Source organism: Phocoena sinus, chromosome 10 (assembly GCF_008692025.1).
Source record: "Phocoena sinus isolate mPhoSin1 chromosome 10, mPhoSin1.pri, whole genome shotgun sequence".
Taxonomy (NCBI): domain Eukaryota; kingdom Metazoa; phylum Chordata; class Mammalia; order Artiodactyla; family Phocoenidae; genus Phocoena; species Phocoena sinus.
In genome coordinates, this window is record NC_045772.1 from 34,863,309 (window position 1) to 34,875,890 (window position 12,582).

A 12,582-nucleotide genomic window follows, 5' to 3' on the forward strand; every position below is an offset into this window, starting at 1 on the left:
CACATATCGTCACCTAATTTATGACAAAGGAGGCAAGAACATACAATGGAGATAAGACAGCCTCTTCAATAAGTGGTGCTGGGAAGCCATAAACCAGACAAAAAGACAACCCTCAGAATGGGAGAAAATATTTGCCAATGAAACAAGAGACAAAGGATTAATCTCCAAAATATACAAGCAGCTCATGCAGCTCAATATTAAAAAAACAAATAATCCAGTTAAAAAATGGGTGGAAGACCTAAATAGACATTTCACCAAGGAAGACATACAGATGGCCAAGAGGCACATGAAAAGATGCTCAACATCACTAATTATTAGAGAAATGCAAATCAAAACTACAATGAGGTATCACCTCACGCAGGTCAGAATGGCCATTATCAAAAAATCTAGGGCTTCCCTGGTGGCGCAGTGGTTGAGAGTCCTCCTGCCGATGCAGGGGACACGGGTTCGTGCCCCGGTCCGGGAAGATCCCGCATGCCACGGAGTGGCTAGGCCCGTGAGCCATGGCTGCTGAGGCTGCACGTCCGGAGCCTGTGCTCTGCAACGGGAGAGGCCACATCAGTGAGAGGCCTGCGTACCGCAAAAAAACCCCAAAAAAACTAGAAACAATAAATCCTGGAAAGGGTGTGGTGAAAAGGGAACCCTCCTGCACTGCTGGTGGGAATGTAAATTGATACAACCACTATGGAACACAGTATGGAGATTCCTTAAAAAACTAAAAATGGAACTACCATATGACCCAGTCATCCCACTACTGGGCATATACCCTGAGAAAACCGTAATTCAAAAAGAGTCATGTACCAAAATGTTCATTGCAGCTCTATTTACAATAGCCAGGACATGGAAGCAACCTAAGTGTCCATCAACAGATGAACGGATAAAGAAAAAGTGGCACATATACATATATATACAATGGAATATTACTCAGTCATAAAAAGAAACGAAATTGAGTTATTTGTAGTGAGGTGGATGGACCTAGAGTCTGTCATACAGAGTGAAGTAAGTCAGAAAGAAGAAAACATATACTGTATGCTAACACATATATATGGAATCTAAAAGAAAATAAAAATGGTACTGATGAACCTAGTTGCAGGGCAGTAATAAAGAGATAAGATATAGAAAATGGACTTGAGGACATGGGGTGGGATGGCGAAGCTGGGGTGAAGTGAGAGTAGCGTAGACATACATACACTACTGAATGTAATATAGTTGGCTGGTGGGAAGCAGCAGCATAGCACAGGGAAATCAGCTCGGTGCTTTGCAATGACCTAGAGGGGTGGGATAGGGAGGATGGGAGGGAGGCTCAAGAGGGAGGGGATATGGGGACATGTGTGTGCATATGGCTGATTTGCTTTGTTCTGCAACAGAAATTAACACAGTATTGTGAAGTAATTATACTCCAATAAAGAACTATTAAAAATATATATATATATATAAATGGTATAAATATGGAAAGTTATTGTATGGATAGATTGCTTTATTTGGTTTTATGTGTGCTCATTTGATCAATTTGCATTTTTTGATTATACAAAGTATTCTATAAACCCTAACATTCTTAGCAATGGATTTTAACTAACATTAATTATTAAAGAGTGGCCTGATTTTCAAAATGAAAATACAACTGTACTTGTCAATTTTTTGATGTTGTATCAGGAAGGGTATTATACTTTCACCATGTTTCCATGCCTTCTGTACTTCCAGCATCTGTGTGTAGACAGAACACATTTGGCTGCTTTAGTACAACAATGGGTTAAGATGCCTACAGTAGGTCATTTAAATATGTATGGAGATCTTGGCTACAAATAACCATGGCAAAAGCACTAGGTGGTATTGTTAATAAATCTATCCTTCAGAGGGATACAGGACTTAGCAACAAATTTATAACAATATCCACCCCCCGACTCCTATCCCTAGGTGATTATTAATCACCTAATTTGTTTTCATAAAATATCATTTACAAGGTTTTATTTCTAACGGACAATATGTATTCCTACCAGAGAGACTTCTATGTATTTCCAGCAATGCATATGGAGACTTGTGTTGGGTATATGAGAAGACATGTTTATTTTCTAACTCTGACTTAAAAGCTGGTAACAAAGCTGGATTTTATAATATCAATCTTTTACTACTGTATTGTCCAGATAAATAATATCTCCATGTTGTACTATCTACAAACATCTGTGTATAAAATTTGTCCAGTGTCCAGTTTTAGGCAGTTGCAGTGTTGGGAATGAGATCATTCCCAAGGTATGGGAGGTAAAGAGACTTGAGAATGCCAGGGCTGAGGAGTAGGGTGAAATTTAAGATAGGATGGTCAAGAATACTTGAGCAGAGTTGGAACAGTTGAGAACATTTGACTTGCAGATATTTGGAGAAACAGTATTCTAGGCAGAGGGAACAGCCACTGCAAAGTCACTCAGGGTAAAGCATGTCGAGGGTATTTGAGGCAAGAAGGAAGCCAGCATGGCAGGATCTGAATGAGCAAAGGGGATAGACAAGGGAGAATTGTACATAAGATTGTGCAGTGTGTTAAGGGGTGGAGAGCAGAGCATGGAAGACTTTGTAAGCTATTTTATGGAATCTGACTCTACTGTGAATGAAATGGGGAGCCATCTCAGTTTTTTAAGCATGGGAGTGACAGGATCTGACTTCCATTCTCAAAGTATTATTTTGGCTACTATTAGAAATGAAGTGAAGAGTGACAAGGCCAGAATTAGGTCAACCAGCTAAGAGGCAATGGGAATAATATAGGCAAGGGATAGATGGTGGTTTACATAAGGGATGTGGAAGGAGAGAAGATAGAAGTAGTCAGTTTCTGGACGTATTTTGAAGGTTTAATGTTTTAATTTGGTTTAATTCATTTAATTTGTTCTTATAAGAACTCAACTAGAGGTGACAGTTAAAACAGTCATGTAATGCTAAAGCACTTACTCAAAACATTGCATTTACTGTTCCTTTCAGGTATATTTGTATTATCGCGCACACGGATGGTGAATTGCTTGAGTATAGGGTGCAAATTTTATGTATCACATGTATCACTCTGCCTTAACTGTACAGAGTACTTAGTAAATATTCTTGGGTTAGTTTTCTTAAATGAAGATTTGAGAAACTTTTCTGAAAATTTCCAGTTTTGTTTAGTTATCTTGTCTATTAAGTATTCTGTGATCAAAAACTTATGAGATCTAACATGTTTTATGAAAATAAATGCTGATTATTATTTTAATAAAATAGCATGATGACAAATGTTAATTCACTTAATGTTTTCATCAATTATGATGTTATTGTGGCAAGAGAATTTAATATTCTTTACATTCTTGATGCAAATATTCAATCAAAAAAAAAAAAAGAGACTACCAGTGAAAAAAAGAAGGAAAGAGCGAAATTTAGTTTAAGCCTAAATCTGCCCCATGAAAGAGATGAGAATTTAAGTTAATGGGATATTCCTGGGAACAGTGAACACAGTGTGCTTTGATACAGTTTTTTTCATAAAGACATGAAAATTAGTACAATAAATATAATTACCTTTGGTCTCTTAAAGTTTATGTCAATCTTTAGTATAAAATAGAAATATCCAATAACCTCTATAATTTAAGCTATAGTGAAACAAACCAGGTAATATAGCTTCCAAATCTGAAAACAAATTGAAAATATGTACCCTGTTTTTATTTTCTATAGAGGGCAATATGTATCTCAACTGGGGGAATACACATTGTCCTAAAGTAAAAAAAAAAAATTCAACACGGCTTCCCTGGTGGCGCAGTGGTTGAGAGTCCGCCTGCTAATGTAGGGGACATAGGTTCGTGCCCCGGTCCGGGAAGATCCAACATGCAGCGGAGCAGCTAGGCCTGTGAGCCATGGCTGCTGAGCCTGTGTGTCCCGAGCCTGTGCTCCTCAATGGGAGGGGAGAGGCCGCAACAGTGAGATGCCCGCGTACCGCAAAAAAACAAACAAACAAACAAAAAAAAAACCAACACAAATTATGACTTAAGTTTATAAAGTGAAAATTCATTTAATTATGTTAAGCTTAACTTTTCTCTTTTGTTAATGTTAAGCTTAATTTTTCTCTTTTGTTATTTTGATCTAAAGTCCATAATATTAGTGAAGATACATAATCCAAGAAATTGAAATGGGTAAGGAATCATGCAGAAAGTACTTTGACATAACATATCTAATTGATAGAGAAGCAAAGAATCTTGCTTGCATTATTGAGATAACCACACTTTGCCTGTACAAAGCTCAGACTACAGACACCTTTACATTAATATTTAAATTTCAATGTAATGGAAACCAGAGTTTTTCTGCTAAAAAAAATAAGCACATTAGCAACTATACATGATAGATTGAAGATATTTAGGACATAGGGCAAAATGATTAGTGATAAATTTTTGTAGAACTTCATGCAACATTAGTCCAGTTTAAATATACTTTTGAAGCATTTGCTCTTCCAAAATCTGAGTTTGTTGGATAATTTTATAATATTTTTCTTCTAAAAAGATCACCTTTAGTAGCCTCTATAAAATTGACACTAAGGTGCATCTATAAAACTATTTCCTTGTGGCTTTTCTTATTTGTTTGTTTTTGGCCTGCCAAAATTTGAAAGCAAAAAATTAAAAAATTTAAAAAATTAAAAATAAAAATTAAAAAACAGAAGTTTTGTAGATAAACATATTTTAATCTTTGACTATTTCACTGTCTTGTGGAAAATAATTCGAGTGGAACTATGTGGAGATTTTTCAAAATTCTTGACTCTCTCAGAAATAAATAATATAAAGATTTAGAAATAAATTCTGAAACACCCATTGATTCCAGTTTATTATGAAAAGTGTTTAATGCAAATCTACATCTGGGAGCAAGCCAATTCATTACGCTTATATGATCCTTTAACTATAATAATACCTTTATTATATAACTATAATAATACCTTTAATAATAACCATATAATACCTTTAACTATAATAATACTTTTATTTGAGAATAGGTCAGTTTAGTTGCAGGATGACCACTTTTGCCAGGCAACCTTTCCTTGTAACTTCCCATCTTCACTGAGAATGAAAATCATCCACAAAAGAAATCCTCAGAAATCTGGGTCTGTACTTCTTCTCTAATTGCATAGAACATCTTTCATGCCTGCAGATATTTTTACATCTAAGACAGCCTGTAGTTCTGCTTGCCAACATGAAACTTGTTTCACAAATTTTTCAGCAGCTGGTATGATAATGAGCCAGTTTTAATGCAAATTAGTGATCGTCCTAATCAATTTTTAACTACACAATTAAAATTTTAAATTTTTTGAGTAAATTATTTTTAAATGGTGAAATGCCTTATCAAATTTATTTATTTAGCTCACTTCCCATTATATTAAAGAACTATATTTAAGAACTATTTTTATGAAGCAGAAAAAGCTTTCTGCTAGAATGACAGTTTTTAATTATGTGCTATATTGAAAGGTTCATTTTACTTTTTAAACTAATATTATTATAAAATAATACATTTTTACTAATTAAATATAGTGAGGTTGGCATATTTTTGCACTACCACTTTAAATGCAATATATTTAATCATTTCTTTAGAAAGACAAAGTACCACAAAATAAAAATGCCACTTTTGATGCTGCAGCTAATTATTCCTTCTAATTGCCTAAGCCAAGCTTTTGCAAACCACAAATTAAGCAACTATTAAATGTATCCAGTTATTTACAGAGCGCAAGTTACTTTATTTTTATTCCATGAATGACTGTTCTTTTGAAAGCAAAGGGTAATTCTTATTACTGATGGGTTTATTGGTCTATATATTTATGTGTATATGTACCTACTTTCCCAATTTTATACCCTGGAGTATAGTAATCACCCTTAAGAATGAAGAGAAAAATGTAATCAACCTTTAGCATAAGGTTTAAAACAGGGAATAAAGTATATTATATTTACTTTTTATCTGAACAGTATACATTTTCCTGTAAAACACAATTGGTTGTACCTTTCAATTCAGTTATTTCTAAAGCAATCAGAGATAACTTTTGACTTTAAAAATGGAAAGATAAAGCAAGATTTACTTATGATTTAATACATAGACATTTCAAATATGCATTGAGCATATTATAAAACACCAATATTCTAAGTTAAAGTATATAGGAACATTTTATTACCATCAATTAAAATAATTTTAAAAATCCTTAATATACAAAGATGAGCATGAATTTGATATTTTAGATAGATATTACTTTTTTCTAATCTGCACTTAGATGTTGTGGACTTGGATATGGAGTAATATATAGCTTGCTACAGAGCAGATGTGTTACAGTTGAAAAATCAAAACAAATAATTATTTTACTAATGACACTGTCATTTTTTTTCCTTTTATTCCCAGATTCAAGGTCCACTTCTTGTCTAACTGCCTCTTTCTCAGCTCTCTGAAGTCTAGAATTTAGAAAAGTGCCTAGCACAAGCTAGATTCTCAATATATATTTACTGCTTAAATGAATGAGAATGAGAATGGTTTCTTTCCTTGTCATTGTACTAACAATGTATTCTTTATTTTTCATTGACCTTTAATTTCATTTATGTTGTTCGGTTGTATAGAAATGTATATATATGTATATATATATATACACATTTATACATATGTATATATATATATATTTTTATATATTTCCAGCTTTCTTGAGACCCTGATGAACATAGATGCAAAAATTCTCAACAAAATACTAGCAAACTGAATCTAATGGTACCTTTAAAAAATCATACATCATAATTAAGACTGATTTATCCCTGAGATGCAAGGATGTTTCAAAATACCAAATCAATAAATGTGATACACTACATTAACAGAATTAAGAATAAAAATCATACAATTATCTCAATAGATGCAGAAAAAGCATTTGACAAAATTTGACATCATTCATAATAAAAACTCTCAATAAATTAGGTACAGAAGAAATATACCTCAACATAATAAAGACCATATATGACAAACCAACAGCTCACATCATATTTAATGGTAAAAAGAGGAATCTTTTTATCTAAGGTAAGAAACAAGGTAAAGATGCCTTCTTTTACCACTCCTATTCAATATGGTACTGGAAGTTCAGGTCAAAGCAATCAGGCAAGAAAAATAAATATAAAGCATCCAAATGAGAAAGGAAGAAGTTCAACTGTCTCTGTTTTCAGATGAAATAATCTTATGTAGAAAACCCTAAAGATTCCACCAAAAATATATTAGAACTAATAAATGAATTTAGTCACATTGCAGGATACAAAATTAATATACAAAAATCAGTTGCATTCATACATACTATCAATAAACTATCCAAAAAAAATTTTTTTAAATCCCATTTACAACAGCATCAAAAATAATAAAATACTTAAGAATAAACGTAATCAAAGAAGTGAAAGGTCTGTACACTGAAAACTATGAGACATTGATGAAAGAAATTGAAGAAGGCATAAATAAATGAAAAGGTATTCTGAGTTCATGGATTGAAATTAATCTTGTTAAAATGTCCATTCTACACAATGCATCCTTTATAAATTATTGCTACCTCTTTTCTGGAACTTAGGAAAATTGATACAGAATCCTAGTTTAAAAGCTACCCACCTCCCTGCAAACATTTTTTGGAGAAAAAAAGGTCAATGCTCAGCAAGCCTATAGTCCCAGCCCAGGCACAATGATATTCACTTTCTACAGCAAGACTTAATATAAATGGAATGACTAATAAATTGCCTTCTTCATTATTGATGACTCAGGGACTGGGTGAGGCTGTGCCTGCACATAAAAGGTACTTAAAACATGCCATTGGGCAAGACTGGAATTGTCAAAGACTGAGAAGATGAGGTACCTGGGGGACAGCTAGGTATGGAAATGTATAGGTGTGAAACTCAAAAAAGAGAAGTCTAGTTACAGAAAATATTTCAGATTGCTTAAGTGCTTGCGTTTTATAGATTATTGTCCATGATATTTAGTCCTTTCCCCAACATTATGGGAGAAATAAACATCCCTGCCTCATTATATGGGGCTTGGCCAAGTGACTTGCTTTGACTGATAGAATGTGGGCAGTTGTGATAATGTGCCAGTTCTAATTCTGTCCTTAAGAGGCATCAAGTTTCTGTTGGCCCTTTTGCCATGAAAAGAACATGCCTTGGAAGTTAATGGTCCAAGGCAGGTGAGAGACATGTGGAGCAGCCCTGAATGAAGCTTAGAACCAATAGAGCCAGGCCAGTTTAGATAAGGTTATTCCTGACCACTCTATAGATATGTGATGAGGATAGTAATCATAGTTTTAAGCCATTGAGCTTGGGAATGATTTGGTTTTACATCATTTTTGTGACAGTAACTTACTTATTCAGCGCCCCTCACTTTATTCTTGAATTAGTACTATCTTCCAATTGAATCTCCCTAGGACCTCCAATTTATTCCTGTCATGCTATTATTTCACATTGTGACTTTTATCATACCTTTCATAATCAGAGATTGACAGAGCTGTGCGGGGAGGTGGAGAGGGACCATTAAATGGTGGTCCCCAGTGTTATCAAATATAAAGAGAATCTAAATGATGACAAAAAAGCAGAACTTAATTTAATATAAAAATCTACTTAGCTGTGCTGGAAATATAATGCTCAAATATTACTCACAAGAGAAGCATGTGCAAATAACTAAGAGATTACAATGTGACAATTAGACTCAGGGTAAGGTTGTATGAAAGTAATGGAAGAGAAAGATTGCTGGTAGGGCTTTTCTAAGACTGTAGATTCTCTTCTGATTCACTCTGAATTCTCGTGTTTTACACACATCTCTAAATGCTTTATTGGCATAACATTATAATAACATATTATTAAATATGATTGTACACTCTTTTCCCTTGAAAGATATGCTATTATATCTCCCTCCAACTTTAAGTTCTGCAAATTAGTTTGGCTTAAATACAAAAAAGCACCAATATGTATGCATTTTTAAATTTCAAAAGCCCTGAAATCAATGTTTAAATCCTTAAATATTGTTACTTTCAAAGGAAATCTGAACTTCTTGGCTATATTTCCTACAACAAACAAAACTATTCTAAGAAATTATTTGACAGAACTTATAATTAAGACGTGGCATACCAACTTAGAATTAAAATAGCCCCATGTTTGTTTAAGTAGTCTAAGGTCTTTTCTATATAAAAGCCAAGAACACAAATTCTGTTACATTTAGAACTTTGTACTTGATATTATAACAGAAGTACTGGGTTCCCTAGAAAGTGTGCCTTCATAAACGTTCTGCTTCCAGCTTCGTAACCCTAACTTGATTGTCTTTTAACTTCCCTATTGTGGTTAAAAGCAATAGAAATTTCCCAATTATTCAGGCTTTGACTACTGTTAAGTTTACTCTCTTTCAGGAAGATAAATTCAATTAACTAAAAAATCCTTTGGAATTGTCTTTTCACTGTTTCTCGAAGATGTTCTTTCCTTTCCTGACATCGTGCTGTCTCAAAACTTTAGCACATCTTCTTAAAACACCACAAAGATCACTGAGGTGTTTGAACATGCTTAGTATTCAGCAAATGTTTACTGTAGAGAATGAATCAATGAATGAATGAATGATTTCTTCCTCCCTCCCCAAACTCCTATGAGTTACCATCTTTTATGGCATTAAGCCGTAAATCTTTATCATTGTGATCAAGCAGATCTCCAGGACATAACTTAATTACCTTCAAAATCTCATCAAACACATGCTTCAATTCCCTCTCATGAATAAACTTCACGAGTGTACGCTTTGCTTTCTTTATCGGAAATATCTTTCCCTCAATTTTCTATGTGGAAAATCCTATTTTTCCTGCAAGTCCCATTTCAACTGTACAACACAGTAGTTAAGAGCACAGACTTTGACACCAGATCCCTTTGAAAAATGTTATTCAGTTTCCTATAAAACTAAGTATATGCCTACTACGTGGTGCAGAAATACTATTCCTAAAAATTTACACAAGAGAAATGAAAAGATACGTCAATAAAAATAAATGTGAAAGAATGTTTATAGCAAATGTATTCATAATAGTCAAAACTAGAAATAGCCTAAGTATCTATCAGTAGGAGTATGGATAATGATTTTATACTTATATTCATACAAAAGAATACTCTTCAGTAATAAAAAGAAATGAACTATTCCTCTAACATGGATGAATTTTAAAAGTATTATTCTGAGTGAAAGAAGTCTTAATAAAAGAGTACTACTGTATGATTTAATTCGTATAAAGTTTTAGAGAAGTAAAAATTGATGTATGCTGGAGAAAATAAGAACAATGGTTGCCTTGGAGGGGTGATATAGGTATTACCTGGGAAGAGGCAATTTTCTGGAGTGATGTTTTCTGGTAACTTTTTTTTTTTTTTTTTTTTTTGCGGTACACGGGCCTCTCACTGTTGTGGCCTCTCCCGTTGCGGAGCACAGGCTCTGGACGCGCAGGCTCAGCGGCCATGGCTCACGGGCCCAGCCGCTCCGTGGCATGTGGGATCTTCCCAGACCGGGGCACGAACCCATGTCCCCTGCATCGACAGGCAGACTCTCAACCACTGCGCCACCAGGGAAGCCCTCTGGTAACGTTTTGTACCTTGGCAGGTGGTTGGGTTACACAATTGTTTCAAAACTCATCAAATGATATATCTAAGACTTGTTAATTTTATTTTATGTAAATTTTACCTCAAAAGAAAAAAAAAGAACTATAAATATACATTGAATTCTAATGAATTATATGTATGCTGAAGTGCTTAGGGGGAAAATGCACGGATGTATAAAATTTGTTTTGAAATGCTTCAATAAAATAAGATGGATTTATGACAAGTAGAATGGTGGAAAGGTGTTGATCTGTGATAAAACAAGGGTAGTAAAATGTTAATGGTTGAATCTAAATGGTGAGTATATAAGCATTCACTAGAAAATTCCTGAAACTTTTCTGTATGTTTGAAAATTTTCATAACAAGTACTGGAAAAAATTTTAACTACTAGTTTTAGAAACCATAGATTATCTTACTCAAATTAATTACTACTCTGCTATTTGCAAGATGGTAATTTTATAAATCCCCATTCCATGTACATTCAGTATTTGGCCTTTTACTATAAGAAAGATCTTTTTCTTCTTTCATATTTATTGCTTTATTTATTATGAGTATGGACATATGTATCCTTATTCTATTTACTGTTATACTATATTACTACATTACTGTCATTCTTAATTTTCAAGTTTGAAATTCCCCATATTTAGCAAGTTGGAAACCTTTCAAGCTAGCTATTTCCTTTTGCTATGTCCCTATCTCTTTTTGATCACTTCTGGCACAAGATATTTCCAAGCTCATCTTGTTTTTCTTTGTCTCAGACCTAGGTTTAGCCATTTCAGAAACACTGATTCTTTTCAGTGCAGAATGATATTTAGAAACTGAGACCTTACTTCTAGATGTGCTCATTGCTATGTGTGTCTTTGCTTCTAGGCCCTTTCAGTGGAATTTCATGAATTTAATATGTACATATATTTAAATTATACATTTTTAAAATGAGCTAATTCTGATACTTCCAATTTCACTGCAACATTAGGGCGTTCTCTTTACAATTTTTAACTTCTTTCACTTCCAACACTGCATATTTGTATCACCTAACCCAACCAGTGAAGACTCTGCCTCCCAAAAACATCAATATATTACACATAGCTCAAATCCTGCCATATACTATCCATGTATAGAGTATTCTCAAGGGAAGATTCCTGGGTAGATAATGATGTGAACACAGGCAATTAACTCCTCCTGTTTGAATCCCACTGCAATTATCAAAGGGAATCTCAAAGAGGGAGTTTCTGGATATGAATTGAAACTAAAGAAAGATGCTTTTAAAAAAAACTCAAGAATTTTAACTAGATATAATGAAGGGAGACACAAAGAATATTCTCTCTTTGAAAATGTTGTATCACTTCAAAATAATAAAGGTATACCTTTTTAGAACATCTTAAATACACTCTAATTTGTAGAGCAAGGAGTAAAGTCCTCAATGAACAGGGATAGAGCTTATCACTCTCTTTTTTTTTTTTAACACTGTGAAACAGTACAAATTTGAAAGCAGCTGGACTGGAAGTCATACAGAAAACAGACAGCAACTTTCAGAAAGCTGAGGAGCCACTGGGGAAAATCTCTAACACTGAGGAGCAACAATAGGACAGAGGCTGAATACAGCATCACTTTGTAACTAGTGAGGTCCTTTTCTTATTCAAAAAAGGGGGAAATATTAATTGAGCATTAATCTAAAAAGCTAGAAATAGAAAAACAAAGCAAATTGATACATGCAGAAGACTATAAGAGTTGAAACCAAATTTAGAAAATTAAGAAATAGAAAAAAATTAGTAGAATATATAAATAAGTTTAAGAGCTGGGTCTTTCACAAAGTAAACCATTCTCCATGTCTGAAAAACAGTTTTAAATATGATTGTTTGGTTTGATTCATATTCTTGCCCTTTCACTTTGCTTTGAAAATGTTCTGCATAGGGGCTTCCCTGGTGGCGCAGTGGTTAAGAATCCGCCTGCCAATGCAGGGGACACGGGTTCGAGCCCTGGTCCAGGAAGATCCCACATGCCGCGG